General features: G+C 37.0%; 2 long non-coding RNA genes across 2 annotated transcripts in view; one reads left to right on the plus strand and one right to left on the minus strand.

The window, feature by feature from the left end:
• Positions 1-16,624, plus strand: part of LOC147874998 (uncharacterized) — a 36,244-nt gene extending 19,620 nt beyond the window's left edge. Inside the window, exons 8-30 of the long non-coding RNA XR_015533592.1 lie at positions 4,400-4,449; positions 5,941-5,990; positions 6,075-6,129; positions 6,211-6,287; positions 7,483-7,532; positions 7,617-7,671; positions 7,753-7,829; positions 9,018-9,067; positions 9,152-9,206; positions 9,288-9,364; positions 10,553-10,602; positions 10,687-10,741; positions 10,823-10,899; positions 11,972-12,019; positions 12,216-12,259; positions 12,341-12,417; positions 13,614-13,663; positions 13,748-13,802; positions 13,884-13,960; positions 15,157-15,206; positions 15,291-15,345; positions 15,427-15,503; positions 16,576-16,624. This is a non-coding gene — a long non-coding RNA (uncharacterized LOC147874998). The remainder of the gene's footprint in view (positions 1-4,399; positions 4,450-5,940; positions 5,991-6,074; positions 6,130-6,210; positions 6,288-7,482; positions 7,533-7,616; positions 7,672-7,752; positions 7,830-9,017; positions 9,068-9,151; positions 9,207-9,287; positions 9,365-10,552; positions 10,603-10,686; positions 10,742-10,822; positions 10,900-11,971; positions 12,020-12,215; positions 12,260-12,340; positions 12,418-13,613; positions 13,664-13,747; positions 13,803-13,883; positions 13,961-15,156; positions 15,207-15,290; positions 15,346-15,426; positions 15,504-16,575) is intronic.
• LOC147874999 (uncharacterized) overlaps positions 1-21,243 on the minus strand; it is a 96,649-nt gene that overhangs the window by 13,885 nt on the left and 61,521 nt on the right. The window lies entirely within an intron of this gene.

A 21,243-nucleotide genomic window follows, 5' to 3' on the forward strand; every position in this document is an offset into this window, starting at 1 on the left:
TTGTTTTTCAGGACTTCCAACACTAACGAAACTTGGGGTCGCAGATACGTCATGTTATCTTAATAGGTGAGATTTTACTTGAAGTTATTATTATGAAAACTGCAATTATGTTGTTGTTGTTAATTGGACCTTGTTTATTTTTTTCAGGGATTTTCAAGAAACTGAATACCACCATTGCCACCGCCTTACCTAGGGGGCAGAGTTAATTGGTGTCATTTGAATTGGTGAGTTTTCTTGATTCCTGGTCATCTTTTCTATTTTCGTGCGTCTAAGAGCTTTGATGCATACGAGCTAGCAGCACGTAAGTTTATATACTTCTTCAGTATTTTCATATTTGTCAGGTAGTATGTTAAATTTTTATCAAGATTAGAATGCTATTACGAGCAGCCCTCGATTTTCGCCTGGATGTGTCTGGACGGACTGTCGTAATCGGAGTCGGAGTAAATTGAAACTGTTTCATAATATAAATAAATTAGAAGTCAATGACGTGCGTTCCCAGCACCCAAACATTGATGAGTAATACAATGGCATTATGGTAAAGCTCTAAAATAACTTAATAAAATAAAGGAAATTTAAAAACTATATTTTACACACTTACAATCGGCAATTCGTTGGTTCCCGCGATTGACTGCGGTTCTTTCATGCGATTGATGTGTACTGTCATCTCTGCTGTTATGCGATAGTTGCATTCATGGAAGATGCTGACCAGTTGAAAATTGCGTTGTAAACATAGCCTCCGTACCTCCGCAGTGATTAAATTAGTCCCTTGAAAGTTTAAAGGGCCTGGAATGAAATTGCATATGAGCAAACTCGCATATGCAAAAGTTTCCATTTCACAAACGGGTTTTTCCGATTCAAGGATGTCATTGGAGCAAATTCGCGTTAACGAGACATACTTAATTGTAGAGAGGACTGTATTTATAATTTTCATTCGAAATGAGCTATGTAAGAATTACGATTTAGTATAAGAATCGGTACTAGAAAGATTGTAAAATGTTTTAAATAATAGTAAAATATATTTTTTTCACTTTTTGACTTTCTTGTTTCAAAATTGGCGTTACTCTGAATCGGCGCAAATCGAGGTCTATCTGTGTATTAACTGTAACTTGCGTCTTAGTTTTTCAGGATTTCCAAAAACCTGACCACCAGTTTTCTTGGGTTTTTAGCATCTCTCGATTTCATTTGATGCATACTTGCTGGTAGTAGGAGTTGTAGGTCTTTACTACTTGTATGAATTGTACTTTAAATTATTATGAAAGTACGATGATATTGTTTTAATTGGTACTCTTTTTTCAGGATTTTCGATGTCTGTCCACCGCCGTCGGTTTCATTTCTCTTTAATTGGTGAGACGTTTTCATTGTGGGGCATCTACTTTTGCTTGTCGATCGACAAGGCCCTATTGTTTTTTAAGGTGGTAGCAGTACTTAACTGTATACCTTTGCTTTAGTCTTTCTTTATTTGGCAGATTGTACTAGAGACTATTATCAAAGCTACAATGATGTTGACTGGAACACGTAATTCTTTTTGTTTTGTTTTTCAGGACTTCCAACTTGGGGTCGCAGATACATCATTTAATGTTAATAGGTGAGATCTTACTTCAAATTATTATTATTATTATGAAAACTGCAATTATGTTGTTGTTAATTGGACCTTGTTTATTTTTTTCAGGGATTTTCAACAACCTGAACACCACCATTGCCACAGCCATACCTAGGGGGCAGAGTTAATTGATGTCATTTGAATTGGTGAGTTTTCTTGACTCCTGGTCATCTTTTTTCTTTTTCTGCGTCTAAGCCCTTTGATGGATACGTGCTAACGGCACGTAAGTTTATATCGTCCTTCAATATTTTCATATTTGTCAGGTAGTACGTTAAATTTGTATCAAGATTAGAATGCTATTACGTGTAGCCCTCGATTTTCGCCTGGACGTGTCGCTGGACGAAAGGTCGTAATCGGAGTCGGCGTAAATTGAAACTCTTTTATAATGTAAATGAATGGGACGTCAATGACGTGCATTCCCAGCACCCAGACATTTATGAGTAATATAATGTCCTTGCAGAAAAGCTCTGAAATAACTTAATAAAATAAAGGGAATTTAAGAAATATATTTTACACACTTACAGTTGGCAATTCTTTGGTCACCGCGTTTGACTGCGGTTCTTTTGTGCGATTGATGTGTACAGTCATCTCTGCTGTTATGCGATAGTTGCAAGGGCCTGGAATGAAATTGCATGTGAGCAAACTCACATATGCAAAAGTTTCCATTTCACAAACAGCTTTTTCTGATTCATCGATGTCATTTTAGCAAATTTCGAGTTATCGAGACATACGTAATTGTAGAGAGGACTGTATTTATAATTCTCATTCAAATTGGGCGATGTAAAAATTTTGATTCAGTGTAAGAATCAGTACGAGATACATTGTAAAATGTTGTGAATATTAGTAAAATATATTTTTCTATCTTTTTGATTTTCTGGTTTCAAAATTGGCGTTATTCTGAATCGGCGCAAATTGAGGTCTACCTGTGTATTAACTGCAACTTGCGTCTTATTTTTTCCGGATTTCCAAAAACCTGACCACCAGTTTTCTTGAGTTTTGTGTCTCTCTCGATTTCACTTGTTGCATACTTGCTGGTAGTAGGAGTCCTTGTATCTTGTTGTAGGTCTTTGCTAATTGTCTGGATTGTACTTTAAATTATTATGAAACTACAATAATATTTTTTAAATTGGATCTCTGTTTTTCAGGATTTTTTACAGTCTGTCCACCACCGTCGGTTTCGTTTTGCTCTAATTGGTGAGTTGTCTTCATTTTGGGGCATCTACTTTTGCTTGTCGAAGGAGAAGGCTCTTTTGTTTTGTAGGTGGTAGCAGTACTTAACTCTATAAATTTGTATTAGTTTTTCCTTATTTGGCAGATTGTACTTGAAATTATTATTAAAGCTACAATAATGTTGACTGGAACACGTTATTTTTTGTTGTTTTGTTTTTCAGGACTTCCAACACTAACGAAACTTGGGGTCGCAGATACGTCATGTTATCTTAATAGGTGAGATTTTACTTGAAGTTATTATTATGAAAACTGCAATTATGTTGTTGTTGTTAATTGGACCTTGTTTATTTTTTTCAGGGATTTTCAAGAAACTGAATACCACCATTGCCACCGCCTTACCTAGGGGGCAGAGTTAATTGGTGTCATTTGAATTGGTGAGTTTTCTTGATTCCTTGTCATCTTTTCTATTTTCGTGCGTCTAAGCCCTTTGATGCATATGTGCTAACGGCACGTAGGTTTATAGCTTCCTTCAGTTTCTTCACATTTGTCAGTTAGTACGTTAAATTTTTATGAAGATTAGAATGCTATTGCGTGTAGGCCTCGATTTTCGCCTTGATGCGTTGCTTTACGGAATGTCGTAATCAGAGTCGGAGTAAATTGAAACTCTTTTATTATGTAAATGAATGGGAAGTCAATGACGTGGGTTCCCAGCACGGAAACGTTGATGAGTAATACAATGGCATTGCGGTAACGGTCTGAAATAATTTAATAAAATGAAGGGAATTTAAGAAATATATTTTACACGCTTACAATCGGCAGTTCGTTGGTCCGCGATTGACTGCGGGTCTTTAATGCAATTGATGTGTACAGTCATCTCTGCTGTTATGCGATAGTTGCTTTCATTTGAGATGCCGGCCAGTTGAAAATCGCGTGGTAAAAATAACCTCGGTACCTCCGCAGATATTAAATTAGGCCTTTGAAAGTTTAAAGGGCCTGGAATGAAATTGCATATGAGCAAACTCGCATATGCAAAAGTTTCCATTTCACGAATGCTTTTTCGGATTCATCGATGTCATTGGAGCAAATTCGCGTTAACGAGACATACGCAATTGTAGAGAGGACTGTATTTATAATTTTCATTCCAAATGAGCGATGTAAGAATTACGATTTAGTATAAGAATCGGTAGGAGAAACATTGTAAAATGTTGTAAGTAATAGTAAAATATATTTTTTTCACTTTTTGACTTTTTGGTTTCAAAATTGGCGTTGTTCTGAATCCACGCAAATCGAGGTCCACCTGTGTGTTAACAGTAACTTGCGTCTTAGTTTTTCAGGACTTGGATAAACCTGACCAGCACTTTTCTTGAGTTTTGGGCATCTCTCGATTTCAGTTGACGCATACTTGCTGGTAGTAGGAAAACTTTGTATCTTGTTTTAGGTTTTACTACTGGTATGAATTGTCTGCTTTTGCTTGTCAAACGACAAGGCCCTGTTGTGTAGGTGGTAGCAGTACTTAACTCTATACCTTTGCTTTAGTCTTTCCTTATTTGGCAGATTGTGCTTGAAATTATTATTAAAGCTACAATGATGTTGGCTGGAGCACATTAATATTTTGTTTTTGTTTTTCAGGATTTCCAACACCGCCGAAACGCTGGGTCGCAGATACATCATCTTAATAGGTGAGCTTTTACTTCAAATTATTATTATGAAAACTGAAATTATGTTGTTGTTGTTGTTAATTCGACCTCGTTTATTTTTTTCAGGATTTCCAACACAGCCAAAACGCGGGGTCGCAGATACATCATCTTATCTTAATAGGTGAGATCTCACTTCAATTCATTATTATGAAAACTGCTATTATGTTGTTGTTGTTAAGTGGACCTCATTTATCTTTTTCAGGGATTTTCAAGAACCTGAATACGACCATTGCCACAGCCGTACCTAGGGGGCAGAGTTAATTGGTGTCATTTGAATTGGTGAGTTTTCTTGATTCCTTGTCATCTTTTCTATTTTCGTGCGTCTAAGCCCTTTGATGCATATGTGCTAACGGCACGTAGGTTTATAGCTTCCTTCAGTTTCTTCACATTTGTCAGTTAGTACGTTAAATTTTTATGAAGATTAGAATGCTATTGCGTGTAGGCCTCGATTTTCGCCTTGATGCGTTGCTTTACGGAATGTCGTAATCAGAGTCGGAGTAAATTGAAACTCTTTTATTATGTAAATGAATGGGAAGTCAATGACGTGGGTTCCCAGCACGGAAACGTTGATGAGTAATACAATGGCATTGCGGTAACTGTCTGAAATAATTTAATAAAATGAAGGGAATTTAAGAAATATATTTTACAAGCTTACAATCGGCAGTTCGTTGGTCCGCGATTGACTGCGGGTCTTTAATGCAATTGATGTGTACAGTCATCTCTGCTGTTATGCGATAGTTGCTTTCATTTGAGATGCCGGCCAGTTGAAAATCGCGTGGTAAAAATAACCTCGGTACCTCCGCAGATATTAAATTAGGCCTTTGAAAGTTTAAAGGGCCAGGAATGAAATTGCATATGAGCATACTCGCATATGCAAAAGTTTCCATTTCACGAATGTTTTTTCGGATTCATCGATGTCATTGGAGCAAATTCGCGTTAACGAGACATACGCAATTGTAGAGAGGACTGTATTTATAATTTTCATTCGAAATGAGCGATGTAAGAATTACGATTTAGTATAAGAATCGGTACGAGAAACATTGTAAAATGTTGTAAATAATAGTAAAATATATTTTTTTCACTTTTTGACTTTTTGGTTTCAAAATTGGCGTTGTTCTGAATCTGCGCAAATCGAGGTCCACCTGTGTGTTAACAGTAACTTGCGTCTTAGTTTTTCAGGACTTGGATAAACCTGACAGCACTTTTCTTGAGTTTTGGGCATCTCTCGATTTCAGTTGACGCATACTTGCTGGTAGTAGGAAAACTTTGTATCTTGTTTTAGGTTTTACTACTGGTATGAATTGTCTGCTTTTGCTTGTCGAACGACAAGGCCCTGTTGTGTAGGTGGTAGCAGTACTTAACTCTATACCTTTGCTTTAGTCTTTCCTTATTTGGCAGATTGTGCTTGAAATTATTATTAAAGCTACAATGATGTTGGCTGGAGCACATTCTTATTTTGTTTTTGTTTTTCAGGATTTCCAACAGCGCCGAAACGCTGGGTCGCAGATACATCATCTTAATAGGTGAGCTTTTACTTCAAATTATTATTATGAAAACTGCAATTATGTTGTTGTTGTTGTTAATTCGACCTCGTTTATTTTTTTCAGGATTTCCAACACAGCCAAAACGCGGGGTCGCAGATACATCATCTTATCTTAATAGGTGAGATCTCACTTCAATTCATTATTATGAAAACTGCAATTATGTTGTTGTTGTTAAGTGGACCTCATTTATCTTTTTCAGGGATTTTCAAGAACCTGAATACGACCATTGCCACAGCCGTACCTAGGGGGCAGAGTTAATTGGTGTCATTTGAATTGGTGAGTTTTCTTGATTCCTCGTCATCTTTTCTATTTTCGTGCGTCTAAGTCCTTTGATGCATATGTGCTAATGGCACGTAGGTTTATAGCTTCCTTCAGTTTTTTCACATTTGTCAGTTAGTACGTTAAATTTTTATGAAGATTAGAATGCTATTGCGTGTAGGCCTCGATTTTCGCCTTGATGCGTTGCTTTACGGAATGTCGTAATCAGAGTCGGAGTAAATTGAAACTCTTTTACTATGTAAATGAATGGGAAGTCAATGACGTGGGTTCCCAGCACGGAAACATTGATGAGTAATACAATGGCATTGCGATAACGGTCTGAAATAATTTAATAAAATGAAGGGAATTTAAGAAATATATTTTACACGCTTACAATCGGCAGTTCGTTGGTCCGCGATTGACTGCGGGTCTTTAATGCAATTGATGTGTGCAGTCATCTCTGCTGTTATGCGATAGTTGCATTCATTTGAGAAGCCGGCCAGTTGAAAATCGCGTGGTAAAAATAACCTCGGTTCCTCCGCAGAGATTAAATTAGTCCTTTGATAGTTTAAAGGGCCTGGAATGAAATTGCATATGAGCAAACTCGCATATGCAAAAGTTTCCATTTCACGAATGTTTTTTCCGATTCATCGATGTCATTGGAGCAAATTCGCGTTAACGAGACATACGTAATTGTAGAGAGGACTGTATTTATAATTTTCATTCGAAATGAGCGATGTAAGAATTACGATTTAGTATAAGAATCGGTACGAGAAACATTGTAAAATGTTGTAAATAATAGTAAAATATATTTTTTTCACTTTTTAATTTTTGGTTTCAAAATTGGCGTTGTTCTGAATCCGTGCAAATCGAGGTCCACCTGTGTGTTAACAGTAACTTGCGTCTTAGTTTTTCAGGACTTGGATAAACCTGACCAGCACTTTTCTTGAGTTTTGGGCATCTCTCGATTTCAGTTGACGCATACTTGCTGGTAGTAGGAAAACTTTGTATCTTGTTGTAGGTCTTTACTACTGGTATGAATTGTCTACTTTTGCTTGTCGAACGACAAGGCCCTGTTGTGTAGGTGGTAGCAGTACTTAACTCTATACCTTTGCTTTAGTCTTTCCTTATTTGGCAGATTGTGCTTGAAATTATTATTAAAGCTACAATGATGTTGGCTGGAGCACATTAATATTTTGTTTTTGTTTTTCAGGATTTCCAACAGCGCCGAAACGCTGGGTCGCAGATACATCATCTTAATAGGTGAGCTTTTACTTCAAATTATTATTATGAAAACTGCAATTATGTTGTTGTTGTTGTTAATTCGACCTCGTTTATTTTTTTCAGGATTTCCAACAGAGCCAAAACGCGGGGTCGCAGATACATCATCTTATCTTAATAGGTGAGATCTCACTTCAATTCATTATTATGAATACTGCAATTATGTTGTTGTTGTTAAGTGGACCTCATTTATCTTTTTCAGGGATTTTCAAGAACCTGAATACGACCATTGCCACAGCCGTACCTAGGGGGCAGAGTTAATTGGTGTCATTTGAATTGGTGAGTTTTCTTGATTCCTTGTCATCTTTTCTATTTTCGTGCGTCTAAGCCCTTTGATGCATATGTGCTAACGGCACGTAGGTTTATAGCTTCCTTCAGTTTTTTCACATTTGTCAGTTAGTACGTTAAATTTTTATGAAGATTAGAATGCTATTGCGTGTAGGCCTCGATTTTCGCCTTGATGCGTTGCTTTACGGAATGTTGTAATCAGAGTCGGAGTAAATTGAAACTCTTTTAGTATGTAAATGAATGGGAAGTCAATGACGTGGGTTCCCAGCACGGAAACGTTGATGAGTAATACAATGGCATTGCGGTAACGGTCTGAAATAATTTAATAAAATGAAGGGAATTTAAGAAATATATTTTACACGCTTACAATCGGCAGTTCGTTGGTCCGCGATTGACTGCGGGTCTTTAATGCAATTGATGTGTACAGTCATCTCTGCTGTTATGCGATAGTTGCATTCATTTGAGAAGCCGGCCAGTTGAAAATCGCGTGGTAAAAATAACCTCGGTTCCTCCGCAGAGATTAAATTAGTCCTTTGATAGTTTAAAGGGCCTGGAATGAAATTGCATATGAGCAAACTCGCATATGCAAAAGTTTCCATTTCACGAATGTTTTTTCCGATTCATCGATGTCATTGGAGCAAATTCGCGTTAACGAGACATACGTAATTGTAGAGAGGACTGTATTTATAATTTTCATTCGAAATGAGCGATGTAAGAATTACGATTTAGTATAAGAATCGGTACGAGAAACATTGTAAAATGTTGTGAATAATAGTAAAATATATTTTTTTCACTTTTTGGTTTCAAAATTGGCGTTGTTCTGAATCCGCGCAAATCGAGGTCCACCTGTGTGTTAACAGTAACTTGCGTCTTAGTTTTTCAGGACTTGGATAAACCTGACCAGCAGTTTTCTTGAGTTTTAGGCATCTCTCGATTTCAGTTGACGCATACTTGCTGGTAGTAGGAAAACTTTGTATCTTGTTGTAGGTCTTTACTACTGGTATGAATTGTCTACTTTTGCTTGTCGAACGACAAGGCCCTGTTGTGTAGGTGGTAGCAGTACTTAACTCTATACCTTTGCTTTAGTCTTTCCTTATTTGGCAGATTGTGCTTGAAATTATTATTAAAGCTACAATGATGTTGGCTGGAGCACATTAATATTTTGTTTTTGTTTTTCAGGATTTCGAACACCGCCGAAACGCTGGGTCGCACATACATCATCTTAATAGGTGAGCTTTTACTTCAAATTATTATTATGAAAACTGCAATTATGTTGTTGTTGTTGTTAATTCGACCTCGTTTATTTTTTTCAGGATTTCCAACACAGCCAAAATGCGGGGTCGCAGATACATCATCTTATCTTAATAGGTGAGATCTCACTTCAATTCATTATTATGAAAACTGCAATTATGTTGTTGTTGTTAAGTGGACCTCATTTATCTTTTTCAGGGATTTTCAAGAACCTGAATACGACCATTGCCACAGCCGTACCTAGGGGGCAGAGTTAATTGGTGTCATTTGAATTGGTGAGTTTTCTTGATTCCTTGTCATCTTTTCTATTTTCGTGCGTCTAAGCCCTTTGATGCATATGTGCTAACGGCACGTAGGTTTATAGCTTCCTTCAGTTTTTTCACATTTGTCAGTTAGTACGTTAAATTTTTATGAAGACTGGAATGCTATTGCGTGTAGGCCTCGATTTTCGCCTTGATGCGTTGCTTTACGGAATGTCGTAATCAGAGTCGGAGTAAATTGAAACTCTTTTACTATGTAAATGAATGGGAAGTCAATGACGTGGGTTCCCAGCACGGAAACGTTGATGAGTAATACAATGGCTTTGCGGTAACGGTCTGAAATAATTTAATAAAATGAAGGGAATTTAAGAAATATATTTTACACGCTTACAATCGGCAGTTCGTTGGTCCGCGATTGACTGCGGGTCTTTAATGCAATTGATGTGTACAGTCATCTCTGCTGTTATGCGATAGTTGCATTCATTTGAGAAGCCGGCCAGTTGAAAATCGCGTGGTAAAAATAACCTCGGTTCCTCCGCAGAGATTAAATTAGTCCTTTGATAGTTTAAAGGGCCTGGAATGAAATTGCATATGAGCAAACTCGCATATGCAAAAGTTTCCATTTCACGAATGTTTTTTCCGATTCATCGATGTCATTGGAGCAAATTCGCGTTAACGAGACATACGTAATTGTAGAGAGGACTGTATTTATAATTTTCATTCGAAATGAGCGATGTAAGAATTACGATTTAGTATAAGAATCGGTACGAGAAACATTGTAAAATGTTGTAAATAATAGTAAAATATATTTTTTTGACTTTTTGGTTTCAAAATTGGCGTTGTTCTGAATCCGCGCAAATCGAGGTCCACCTGTGTGTTAACAGTAACTTGCGTCTTAGTTTTTCAGGACTTGGATAAACCTGACCAGCACTTTTCTTGAGTTTTGGGCATCTCTCGATTTCAGTTGACGCATACTTGCTGGTAGTAGGAAAACTTTGTATCTTGTTGTAGGTCTTTACTACTGGTATGAATTGTCTACTTTTCCTTGTCGAACGACAAGGCCCTGTTGTGTAGGTGGTTGCAGTACTTAACTCTATACCTTTGCTTTAGTCTTTCCTTATTTGGCAGATTGTGCTTGAAATTATTATTAAAGCTACAATTATGTTGGCTGGAGCACATTAATATTTTGTTTTTGTTTTTCAGGATTTCCAACACCGCCGAAACGCTGGGTCGCAGATACATCATCTTAATAGGTGAGCTTTTACTTCAAATTATAATTATGAAAACTGCAATTATGTTGTTGTTGTTGTTAATTCGACCTCGTTTATTTTTTTCAGGATTTCCAACACAGCCAAAACGCGGGGTCGCAGATACATCATCTTATCTTAATAGGTGAGATCTCACTTCAATTCATTATTATGAATACTGCAATTATGTTGTTGTTGTTAAGTGGACCTCATTTATCTTTTTCAGGGATTTTCAAGAACCTGAATACGACCATTGCCACAGCCGTACCTAGGGGGCAGAGTTAATTGGTGTCATTTGAATTGGTGAGTTTTCTTGATTCCTTGTCATCTTTTCTATTTTCGTGCGTCTAAGCCCTTTGATGCATATGTGCTAACGGCACGTAGGTTTATAGCTTCCTTCAGTTTTTTCACATTTGTCAGTTAGTACATTAAATTTTTATGAAGATTAGAATGCTATTGCATGTAGGCCTCGATTTTCGCCTTGATGCGTTGCTTTACGGAATGTCGTAATCAGAGTCGGAGTAAATTGAAACTCTTTTATTATGTAAATGAATGGGAAGTCAATGACGTGGGTTCCCAGCACGGAAACGTTGATGAGTAATACAATGGCATTGCGGTAACGGTCTGAAATAATTTAATAAAATGAAGGGAATTTAAGAAATATATTTTACACGCTTACAATCGGCAGTTCGTTGGTCCGCGATTGACTGCGGGTCTTTAATGCAATTGATGTGTACAGTCATCTCTGCTGTTATGCGATAGTTGCATTCATTTGAGATGCAGGCCAGTTGAAAATCGCATGGTAAAATTAATCTCGGTACCTCCGCAGAGATTAAATTAGTCCTTTGATAGTTTAAAGGGCCAGGAATTAAATTGCATATGAGCATACTCGCATATGCAAAAGTTTCCATTTCACGAATGTTTTTTCTGATTCATCGATGTCATTGGAGCAAATTCGCGATAATGAGACATACGTAATTGTAGAGAGGACTGTATTTATAATTTTCATTCAAAATGAGCGGTGTAAGAATTACGGCTTAGTATAAGAATCGGTACGAGAGACATTGTAAAATGTTTTTAATTAATTGTAAAATATATTTTCTTCACTTTTTGACTTTATTGTTTCAAAATTGGCGTTATTCTGAATCGGCGCAAATCGAGGTCTATGTGTGTATTAACTGTAACTTGCGTCTTAGTTTTTCAGGATTTCGAAAAACCTGACCATCAGTTTTCTTGGGTTTTGAGCATCTCTCGATTTCAGTTGATGCATACTTGCTGGTAGTGGGAGTTGTAGGTCTTTACTACTTGTATGAATTGTACTTTAAATTATTATGAAAGTATGATGATATTGTTTTAATTGGTACTCTTTTTTCAGGATTTTCGATGTCTGTCCACCGCCGTCGGTTTCATTTCTCTTTAATTGGTGAGTTGTCTTTATTTTGTGGCATCTACTTTTTCTTGTCGAAGGACAAAGCCCTCTTGTTGTGTAGTTAGTAGCAGTACTTAAGTCTATACATTTGCTTTAGTATTTCCTTATTTGGCAGATTGTACTAGAGACTATTATCAAAGCTACAATGATGTTGACTGGAACACGTAATTCTTTTTGTTTTGTTTTTCAGGACTTCCAACTTGGGGTCGCAGATACATCATCTTATCTTAATAGGTGAGATCTCACTTCAATTTATTATTATGAATACTGCAATTATGTTGTTGTTGTTAAGTGGATCTCATTTATCTTTTTCAGGGATTTTCAAGAACCTGAATACGACCATTGCCACAGCCGTACCTAGGGGGCAGAGTTAATTGGTGTCATTTGAATTGGTGAGTTTTCTTTATTCCTTGTCATCTTTTCTATTTTCGTGCGTCTAAGCCCTTTGATGCATATGTGCTAACGGCACGTAGGTTTATAGCTTCCTTCAGTTTTTTCACATTTGTCAGTTAGTACGTTAAATTTTTAAGAAGATTAGAATGCTATTGCGTGTAGGCCTCGATTTTCGCCTTGATGCGTTGCTTTACGGAATGTCGTAATCAGAGTCGGAGCAAATTGAAACTCTTTTATTATGTAAATGAATGGGAAGTCAATGACTTGGGTTCCCAGCACGGAAACGTTGATGAGTAATACAATGGCATTGCGGTAACGGTCTGAAATAATTTAATAAAATGAAGGGAATTTAAGAAATATATTTTACACGCTTACAATCGGCAGTTCGTTGGTCCGCGATTGACTGCGGGTCTTTAATGCAATTGATGTGTACAGTCATCTCTGCTGTTATGCGATAGTTGCATTCATTTGAGAAGCCGGCCAGTTGAAAATCGCGTGGTAAAAATAACCTCGGTTCCTCCGCAGAGATTAAATTAGTCCTTTGATAGTTTAAAGGGCCTGGAATGAAATTGCATATGAGCAAACTCGCATATGCAAAAGTTTCCATTTCACGAATGTTTTTTCCGATTCATCGATGTCATTGGAGCAAATTCGCGTTAACGAGACATACGTAATTGTAGAGAGGACTGTATTTATAATTTTCATTCGAAATGAGCGATGTAAGAATTACGATTTAGTATAAGAATCGGTACGAGAAACATTGTAAAATGTTGTGAATAATAGTAAAATATATTTTTTTCACTTTTTGACTTTTTGGTTTCAAAATTGGCGTTGTTCTGAATCCGCGCAAATCGAGGTCCACCTGTGTGTTAACAGTAACTTGCGTCTTAGTTTTTCAGGACTTGGATAAACCTGACCAGCACTTTTCTTGAGTTTTGGGCATCTCTCGATTTCAGTTGACGCATACTTGCTGGTAGTAGGAAAACTTTGTATCTTGTTGTAGGTCTTTACTACTGGTATGAATTGTCTACTTTTGCTTGTCGAACGACAAGGCCCTGTTGTGTAGGTGGTAGCAGTACTTAACTCTATACCTTTGCTTTAGTCTTTCCTTATTTGGCAGATTGTGCTTGAAATTATTATTAAAGCTACAATGATGTTGGCTGGAGCACATTAATATTTTGTTTTTGTTTTTCAGGATTTCAAACAGCGCCGAAACGCTGGGTCGCAGATACATCATCTTAATAGGTGAGCTTTTACTTCAAATTATTATTATGAAAACTGCAATTATGTTGTTGTTGTTGTTAATTCGACCTCGTTTATTTTTTTCAGGATTTCCAACAGAGCCAAAACGCGGGGTCGCAGATACATCATCTTATCTTAATAGGTGAGATCTCACTTCAATTCATTATTATGAAAACTGCAATTATGTTGTTGTTGTTAAGTGGACCTCATTTATCTTTTTCAGGGATTTTCAAGAACCTGAATACGACCATTGCCACAGCCGTACCTAGGGGGCAGAGTTAATTGGTGTCATTTGAATTGGTGAGTTTTCTTGATTCCTTGTCATCTTTTCTATTTTCGTGCGTCTAAGCCCTTTGATGCATATGTGCTAACGGCACGTAGGTTTATAGCTTCCTTCAGTTTTTTCACATTTGTCAGTTAGTACGTTAAATTTTTATCAAGATTAGAATGCTATTGCGTGTAGGCCTCGATTTTCGCCTTGATGAGTTGCTTTACGGAATGTCGTAATCAGAGTCGGAGTAAATTGAAACTCTTTTACTATGTAAATGAATGGGAAGTCAATGACGTGGGTTCCCAGCACGGAAACGTTGATGAGTAATACAATGGCATTGCGGTAACGGTCTGAAATAATTTAATAAAATGAAGGGAATTTAAGAAATATATTTTACACGCTTACAATCGGCAGTTCGTTGGTCCGCGATTGACTGCGGGTCTTTAATGCAATTGATGTGTACAGTCATCTCTGCTGTTATGCGATAGTTGCATTCATTTGAGAAGCCGGCCAGTTGAAAATCGCGTGGTAAAAATAACCTCGGTTCCTCCGCAGAGATTAAATTAGTCCTTTGATAGTTTAAAGGGCCTGGAATGAAATTGCATATGAGCAAACTCGCATATGCAAAAGTTTCCATTTCACGAATGTTTTTTCCGATTCATCGATGTCATTGGAGCAAATTCGCGTTAACGAGACATACGTAATTGTAGAGAGGACTGTATTTATAATTTTCATTCGAAATGAGCGATGTAAGAATTACGATTTAGTATAAGAATCGGTACGAGAAACATTGTAAAATGTTGTGAATAATAGTAAAATATATTTTTTTCACTTTTTGACTTTTTGGTTTCAAAATTGGCGTTGTTCTGAATCCGCGCAAATCGAGGTCCACCTGTGTGTTAACAGTAACTTGCGTCTTAGTTTTTCAGGACTTGGATAAACCTGACCAGCAGTTTTCTTGAGTTTTGGGCATCTCTCGATTTCAGTTGACGCATACTTGCTGGTAGTAGGAAAACTTTGTATCTTGTTGTAGGTCTTTACTACTGGTATGAATTGTCTACTTTTGCTTGTCGAACGACAAGGCCCTGTTGTGTAGGTGGTAGCAGTACTTAACTCTATACCTTTGCTTTAGTCTTTCCTTATTAGGCAGATTGTGCTTGAAATTATTATTAAAGCTACAATGATGTTGGCTGGAGCACATTAATATTTTGTTTTTGTTTTTCAGGATTTCGAACACCGCCGAAACGCTGGGTCGCACATACATCATCTTAATAGGTGAGCTTTTACTTCAAATTATTATTATGAAAACTGCAATTATGTTGTTGTTGTTGTTAATTCGACCTCGTTTATTTTTTTCAGGATTTCCAACACAGCCAAAACGCGGGGTCGCAGATACATCATCTTATCTTAATAGGTGAGATCTCACTTCAATTCATTATTATGAAAACTGCAATTATGTTGTTGTTGTTAAGTGGACCTCATTTATCTTTTTCAGGGATTTTCAAGAACCTGAATACGACCATTGCCACAGCCGTACCTAGGGGGCAGAGTTAATTGGTGTCATTTGAATTGGTGAGTTTTCTTGATTCCTTGTCATCTTTTCTATTTTCGTGCGTCTAAGCCCTTTGATGCATATGTGCTAACGGCACGTAGGTTTATAGCTTCCTTCAGTTTTTTCACATTTGTCAGTTAGTACGTTAAATTTTTATGAAGATTAGAATGCTATTGCGTGTAGGCCTCGATTTTCGCCTTGATGCGTTGCTTTACGGAATGTCGTAATCAGAGTCGGAGTAAATTGAAACTCTTTTACTATGTAAATGAATGGGAAGTCAATGACGTGGGTTCCCAGCACGGAAACGTTGATGAGTAATACAATGGCATTGCGGTAACGGTCTGAAATAATTTAATAAAATGAAGGGAATTTAAGAAATATATTTTACACGCTTACAATCGGCAGTTCGTTGGTCCGCGATTGACTGCGGGTCTTTAATGCAATTGATGTGTACAGTCATCTCTGCTGTTATGCGATAGTTGCATTCATTTGAGAAGCAGGCCAGTTGAAAATCGCGTGGTAAAATTAATCTCGGTTCCTCCGCAGAGATTAAATTAGTCCTTTGATAGTTTAAAGGGCCAGGAATTAAATTGCATATGAGCATACTCGCATATGCAAAAGTTTCCATTTCACGAATGTTTTTTCTGATTCATCGATGTCATTGGAGCAAATTCGCGATAATGAGACATACGTAATTGTAGAGAGGACTGTATTTATAATTTTCATTCAAAATGAGCGGTGTAAGAATTACGATTTAGTATAAGAATCGGTACGAGAGACATTGTAAAATGTTTTTAATTAATTGTAAAATATATTTTCTTCACTTTTTGACTTTATTGTTTCAAAATTGGCGTTATTCTGAATCGGCGCAAATCGAGGTCTATGTGTGTATTAACTGTAACTTGCGTCTTAGTTTTTCAGGATTTCGAAAAACCTGACCATCAGTTTTCTTGGGTTTTGAGCATCTCTCGATTTCAGTTGATGCATACTTGCTGGTAGTGGGAGTTGTAGGTCTTTACTACTTGTATGAATTGTACTTTAAATTATTATGAAAGTATGATGATATTGTTTTAATTGGTACTCTTTTTTCAGGATTTTCGATGTCTGTCCACCGCCGTCGGTTTCATTTCTCTTTAATTGGTGAGTCGTCTTTATTTTGTGGCATCTACTTTTTCTTGTCGAAGGACAAAGCCCTCCTGTTGTGTAGTTAGTAGCAGTACTTAAGTCTATACATTTGCTTTAGTATTTCCTTATTTGGCAGATTGTACTAGAGACTATTATCAAAGCTACAATGATGTTGACTGGAACACGTAATTCTTTTTGTTTTGTTTTTCAGGACTTCCAACTTGGGGTCGCAGATACATCATCTTATCTTAATAGGTGAGATCTCACTTCAATTTATTATTATGAATACTGCAATTATGTTGTTGTTGTTAAGTGGATCTCATTTATCTTTTTCAGGGATTTTCAAGAACCTGAATACGACCATTGCCACAGCCGTACCTAGGGGGCAGAGTTAATTGGTGTCATTTGAATTGGTGAGTTTTCTTTATTCCTTGTCATCTTTTCTATTTTCGTGCGTCTAAGCCCTTTGATGCATATGTGCTAACGGCACGTAGGTTTATAGCTTCCTTCAGTTTTTTCACATTTGTCAGTTAGTACGTTAAATTTTTAAGAAGATTAGAATGCTATTGCGTGTAGGCCTCGATTTTCGCCTTGATGCGTTGCTTTACGGAATGTCGTAATCAGAGTCGGAGCAAATTGAAACTCTTTTATTATGTAAATGAATGGGAAGTCAATGACTTGGGTTCCCAGCACGGAAACGTTGATGAGTAATACAATGGCATTGCGGTAACGGTCTGAAATAATTTAATAAAATGAAGGGAATTTAAGAAATATATTTTACACGCTTACAATCGGCAGTTCGTTGGTCCGCGATTGACTGCGGGTCTTTAATGCAATTGATGTGTACAGTCATCTCTGCTGTTATGCGATAGTTGCATTCATTTGAGAAGCCGGCCAGTTGAAAATCGCGTGGTAAAAATAACCTCGGTTCCTCCGCAGAGATTAAATTAGTCCTTTGATAGTTTAAAGGGCCTGGAATGAAATTGCATATGAGCAAACTCGCATATGCAAAAGTTTCCATTTCACGAATGTTTTTTCCGATTCATCGATGTCATTGGAGCAAATTCGCGTTAACGAGACATACGTAATTGTAGAGAGGACTGTATTTATAATTTTCATTCGAAATGAGCGATGTAAGAATTACGATTTAGTATAAGAATCGGTACGAGAAACATTGTAAAATGTTGTGAATAATAGTAAAATATATTTTTTTCACTTTTTGACTTTTTGGTTTCAAAATTGGCGTTGTTCTGAATCTGCGCAAATCGAGGTCCACCTGTGTGTTAACAGTAACTTGCGTCTTAGTTTTTCAGGACTTGGATAAACCTGACCAGCAGTTTTCTTGAGTTTTGGGCATCTCTCGATTTCAGTTGACGCATACTTGCTGGTAGTAGGAAAACTTTGTATCTTGTTGTAGGTCTTTACTACTGGTATGAATTGTCTACTTTTGCTTGTCGAACGACAAGGCCCTGTTGTGTAGGTGGTAGCATTACTTAACTCTATACCTTTGCTTTAGTCTTTCCTTATTTGGCAGATTGTGCTTGAAATTATTATTAAAGCTACAATGATGTTGGCTGGAGCACATTAATATTTTGTTTTTGTTTTTCAGGATTTCCAACAGCGCCGAAACGCTGGGTCCCAGATACATCATCTTAATAGGTGAGCTTTTACTTCAAATTATTATTATGAAAACTGCAATTATGTTATTGTTGTTGTTAATTCGACCTCATTTATTTTTTTCAGGATTTCCAACAGAGCCAAAACGCGGGGTCGCAGATACATCATCTTATCTTAATAGGTGAGATCTCTCTTCAATTTATTATTATGAATACTGCAATTATGTTGTTGTTGTTAAGTGGATCTCATTTATCTTTTTCAGGGATTTTCAAGAACCTGAATACGACCATTGCCACAGCCGTACCTAGGGGGCAGAGTTAATTGGTGTCATTTGAATTGGTGAGTTTTCTTGATTCCTTGTCATCTTTTCTATTTTCGTGCGTCTAAGCCCTTTGATGCATATGTGCTAACGGCACGTAGGTTTATAGCTTCCTTCAGTTTTTTCACATTTGTCAGTTAGTACGTTAAATTTTTATGAAGATTAGAATGCTATTGCGTGTAGGCCTCGATTTTCGCCTTGATGCGTTGCTTTACGGAATGTCGTAATCAGAGTCGGAGTAAATTGAAACTCTTTTATTATGTAAATGAATGGGAAGTCAATGACGTGGGTTCCCAGCACGGAAACGTTGATGAGTAATACAATGGCATTGCGGTAACGGTCTGAAATAATTTAATAAAATGAAGGGAATTTAAGAAATATATTTTACACGCTTACAATCGGCAGTTCGTTGGTCCGCGATTGACTGCGGGTCTTTAATGCAATTGATGTGTACAGTCATCTCTGCTGTTATGCGATAGTTGCATTCATTTGAGAAGCCGGCCAGTTGAAAATCGCGTGGTAAAAATAACCTCGGTTCCTCCGCAGAGATTAAATTAGTCCTTTGATAGTTTAAAGGGCCTGGAATGAAATTGCATATGAGCAAACTCGCATATGCAAAAGTTTCCATTTCACGAATGTTTTTTCCGATTCATCGATGTCATTGGAGCAAATTCGCGTTAACGAGACATACGTAATTGTAGAGAGGACTGTATTTATAATTTTCATTCGAAATGAGCGATGTAAGAATTACGATTTAGTATAAGAATCGGTACGAGAAACATTGTAAAATGTTGTAAATAATAGTAAAATATATTTTTTTGACTTTTTGGTTTCAAAATTGGCGTTGTTCTGAATCCGCGCAAATCGAGGTCCACCTGTGTGTTAACAGTAACTTGCGTCTTAGTTTTTCAGGACTTGGATAAACCTGACCAGCACTTTTCCTGAGTTTTGGGCATCTCTCGATTTCAGTTGACGCATACTTGCTGGTAGTAGGAAAACTTTGTATCTTGTTGTAGGTCTTTACTACTGGTATGAATTGTCTACTTTTGCTTGTCGAACGACAAGGCCCTGTTGTGTAGGTGGTAGCATTACTTAACTCTATACCTTTGCTTTAGTCTTTCCTTATTTGGCAGATTGTGCTTGAAATTATTATTAAAGCTACAATGATGTTGGCTGGAGCACATTAATATTTTGTTTTTGTTTTTCAGGATTTCCAACAGCGCCGAAACGCTGGGTCCCAGATACATGATCTTAATAGGTGAGCTTTTACTTCAAATTATTATTATGAAAACTGCAATTATGTTGTTGTTGTTGTTAATTCGACCTCGTTTATTTTTTTCAGGATTTCCAACAGAGCCAAAACGCGGGGTCGCAGATACATCATCTTATCTTAATAGGTGAGATCTCACTTCAATTTATTATTATGAATACTGCAATTATGTTGTTGTTGTTAAGTGGATCTCATTTATCTTTTTCAGGGATTTTCAAGAACCTGAATACGACCATTGCCACAGCCGTACCTAGGGGGCAGAGTTAATTGGTGTCATTTGAATTGGTGTCATTTGAATTGGTGAGTTTTCTTGATTCCTTGTCATCTTTTCTATTTTGGTGCGTCTAAGCCCTTTGATGCATATGTGCTAACGGCACGTAGGTTTATAGCTTCCTTCAGTTTTTTCACATTTGTCAGTTAGTACGTTAAATTTTTATGAAGATTAGAATGCTATTGCGTGTAGGCCTCGATTTTCGCCTTGATGCGTTGCTTTACGGAATGTCGTAATCAGAGTCGGAGTAAATTGAAAGTCTTTTATTATGTAAATGAATGGGAAGTCAATGACGTGGGTTCCCAGCACGGAAACGTTGATGAGTAATACAATGGCATTGCGGTAACGGTCTGAAATAATTTAATAAAATGAAGGGAATTTAAGAAATATATTTTACACGCTTACAATCGGCAGTTCGTTGGTCCGCGATTGACTGCGGGTCTTTAATGCAATTGATGTGTACAGTCATCTCTGCTGTTATGCGATAGTTGCATTCATTTGAGAAGCCGGCCAGTTGAAAATCGCGTGGTAAAAATAACCTCGGTTCCTCCGCAGAGATTAAATTAGTCCTTTGATAGTTTAAAGGGCCTGGAATGAAATTGCATATGAGCAAACTCGCATATGCAAAAGTTTCCATTTCACGAATGTTTTTTCCGATTCATCGATGTCATTGGAGCAAATTCGCGTTAACGAGACATACGTAATTGTAGAGAGGACTGTATTTATAATTTTCATTCGAAATGAGCGATGTAAGAATTACGATTTAGTATAAGAATCGGTACGAGAAACATTGTAAAATGTTGTGAATAATAGTAAAATATATTTTTTTCACTTTTTTACTTTTTGGTTTCAAAACTGGCGTTGTTCTGAATCCGCGCAAATCGAGGTCCACCTGTGTGTTAACAGTAACTTGCGTCTTAGTTTTTCAGGACTTGGATAAACCTGACCAGCAGTTTTCTTGAGTTTTGGGCATCTCTCGATTTCAGTTGACGCATACTTGCTGGTAGTAGGAAAACTTTGTATCTTGTTGTAGGTCTTTACTACTGGTATGAATTGTCTACTTTTGCTTGTCGAACGACAAGGCCCTGTTGTGTAGGTGGTAGCAGTACTTAACTCTATACCTTTGCTTTAGTCTTTCCTTATTTGGCAGATTGTGCT

Source organism: Zootermopsis nevadensis, unplaced genomic scaffold (assembly GCF_977971745.1).
Source record: "Zootermopsis nevadensis isolate Lab colony 2312 unplaced genomic scaffold, Znev_1.0 Znev_ptg000003l, whole genome shotgun sequence".
NCBI lineage: Eukaryota > Metazoa > Arthropoda > Insecta > Blattodea > Termopsidae > Zootermopsis > Zootermopsis nevadensis.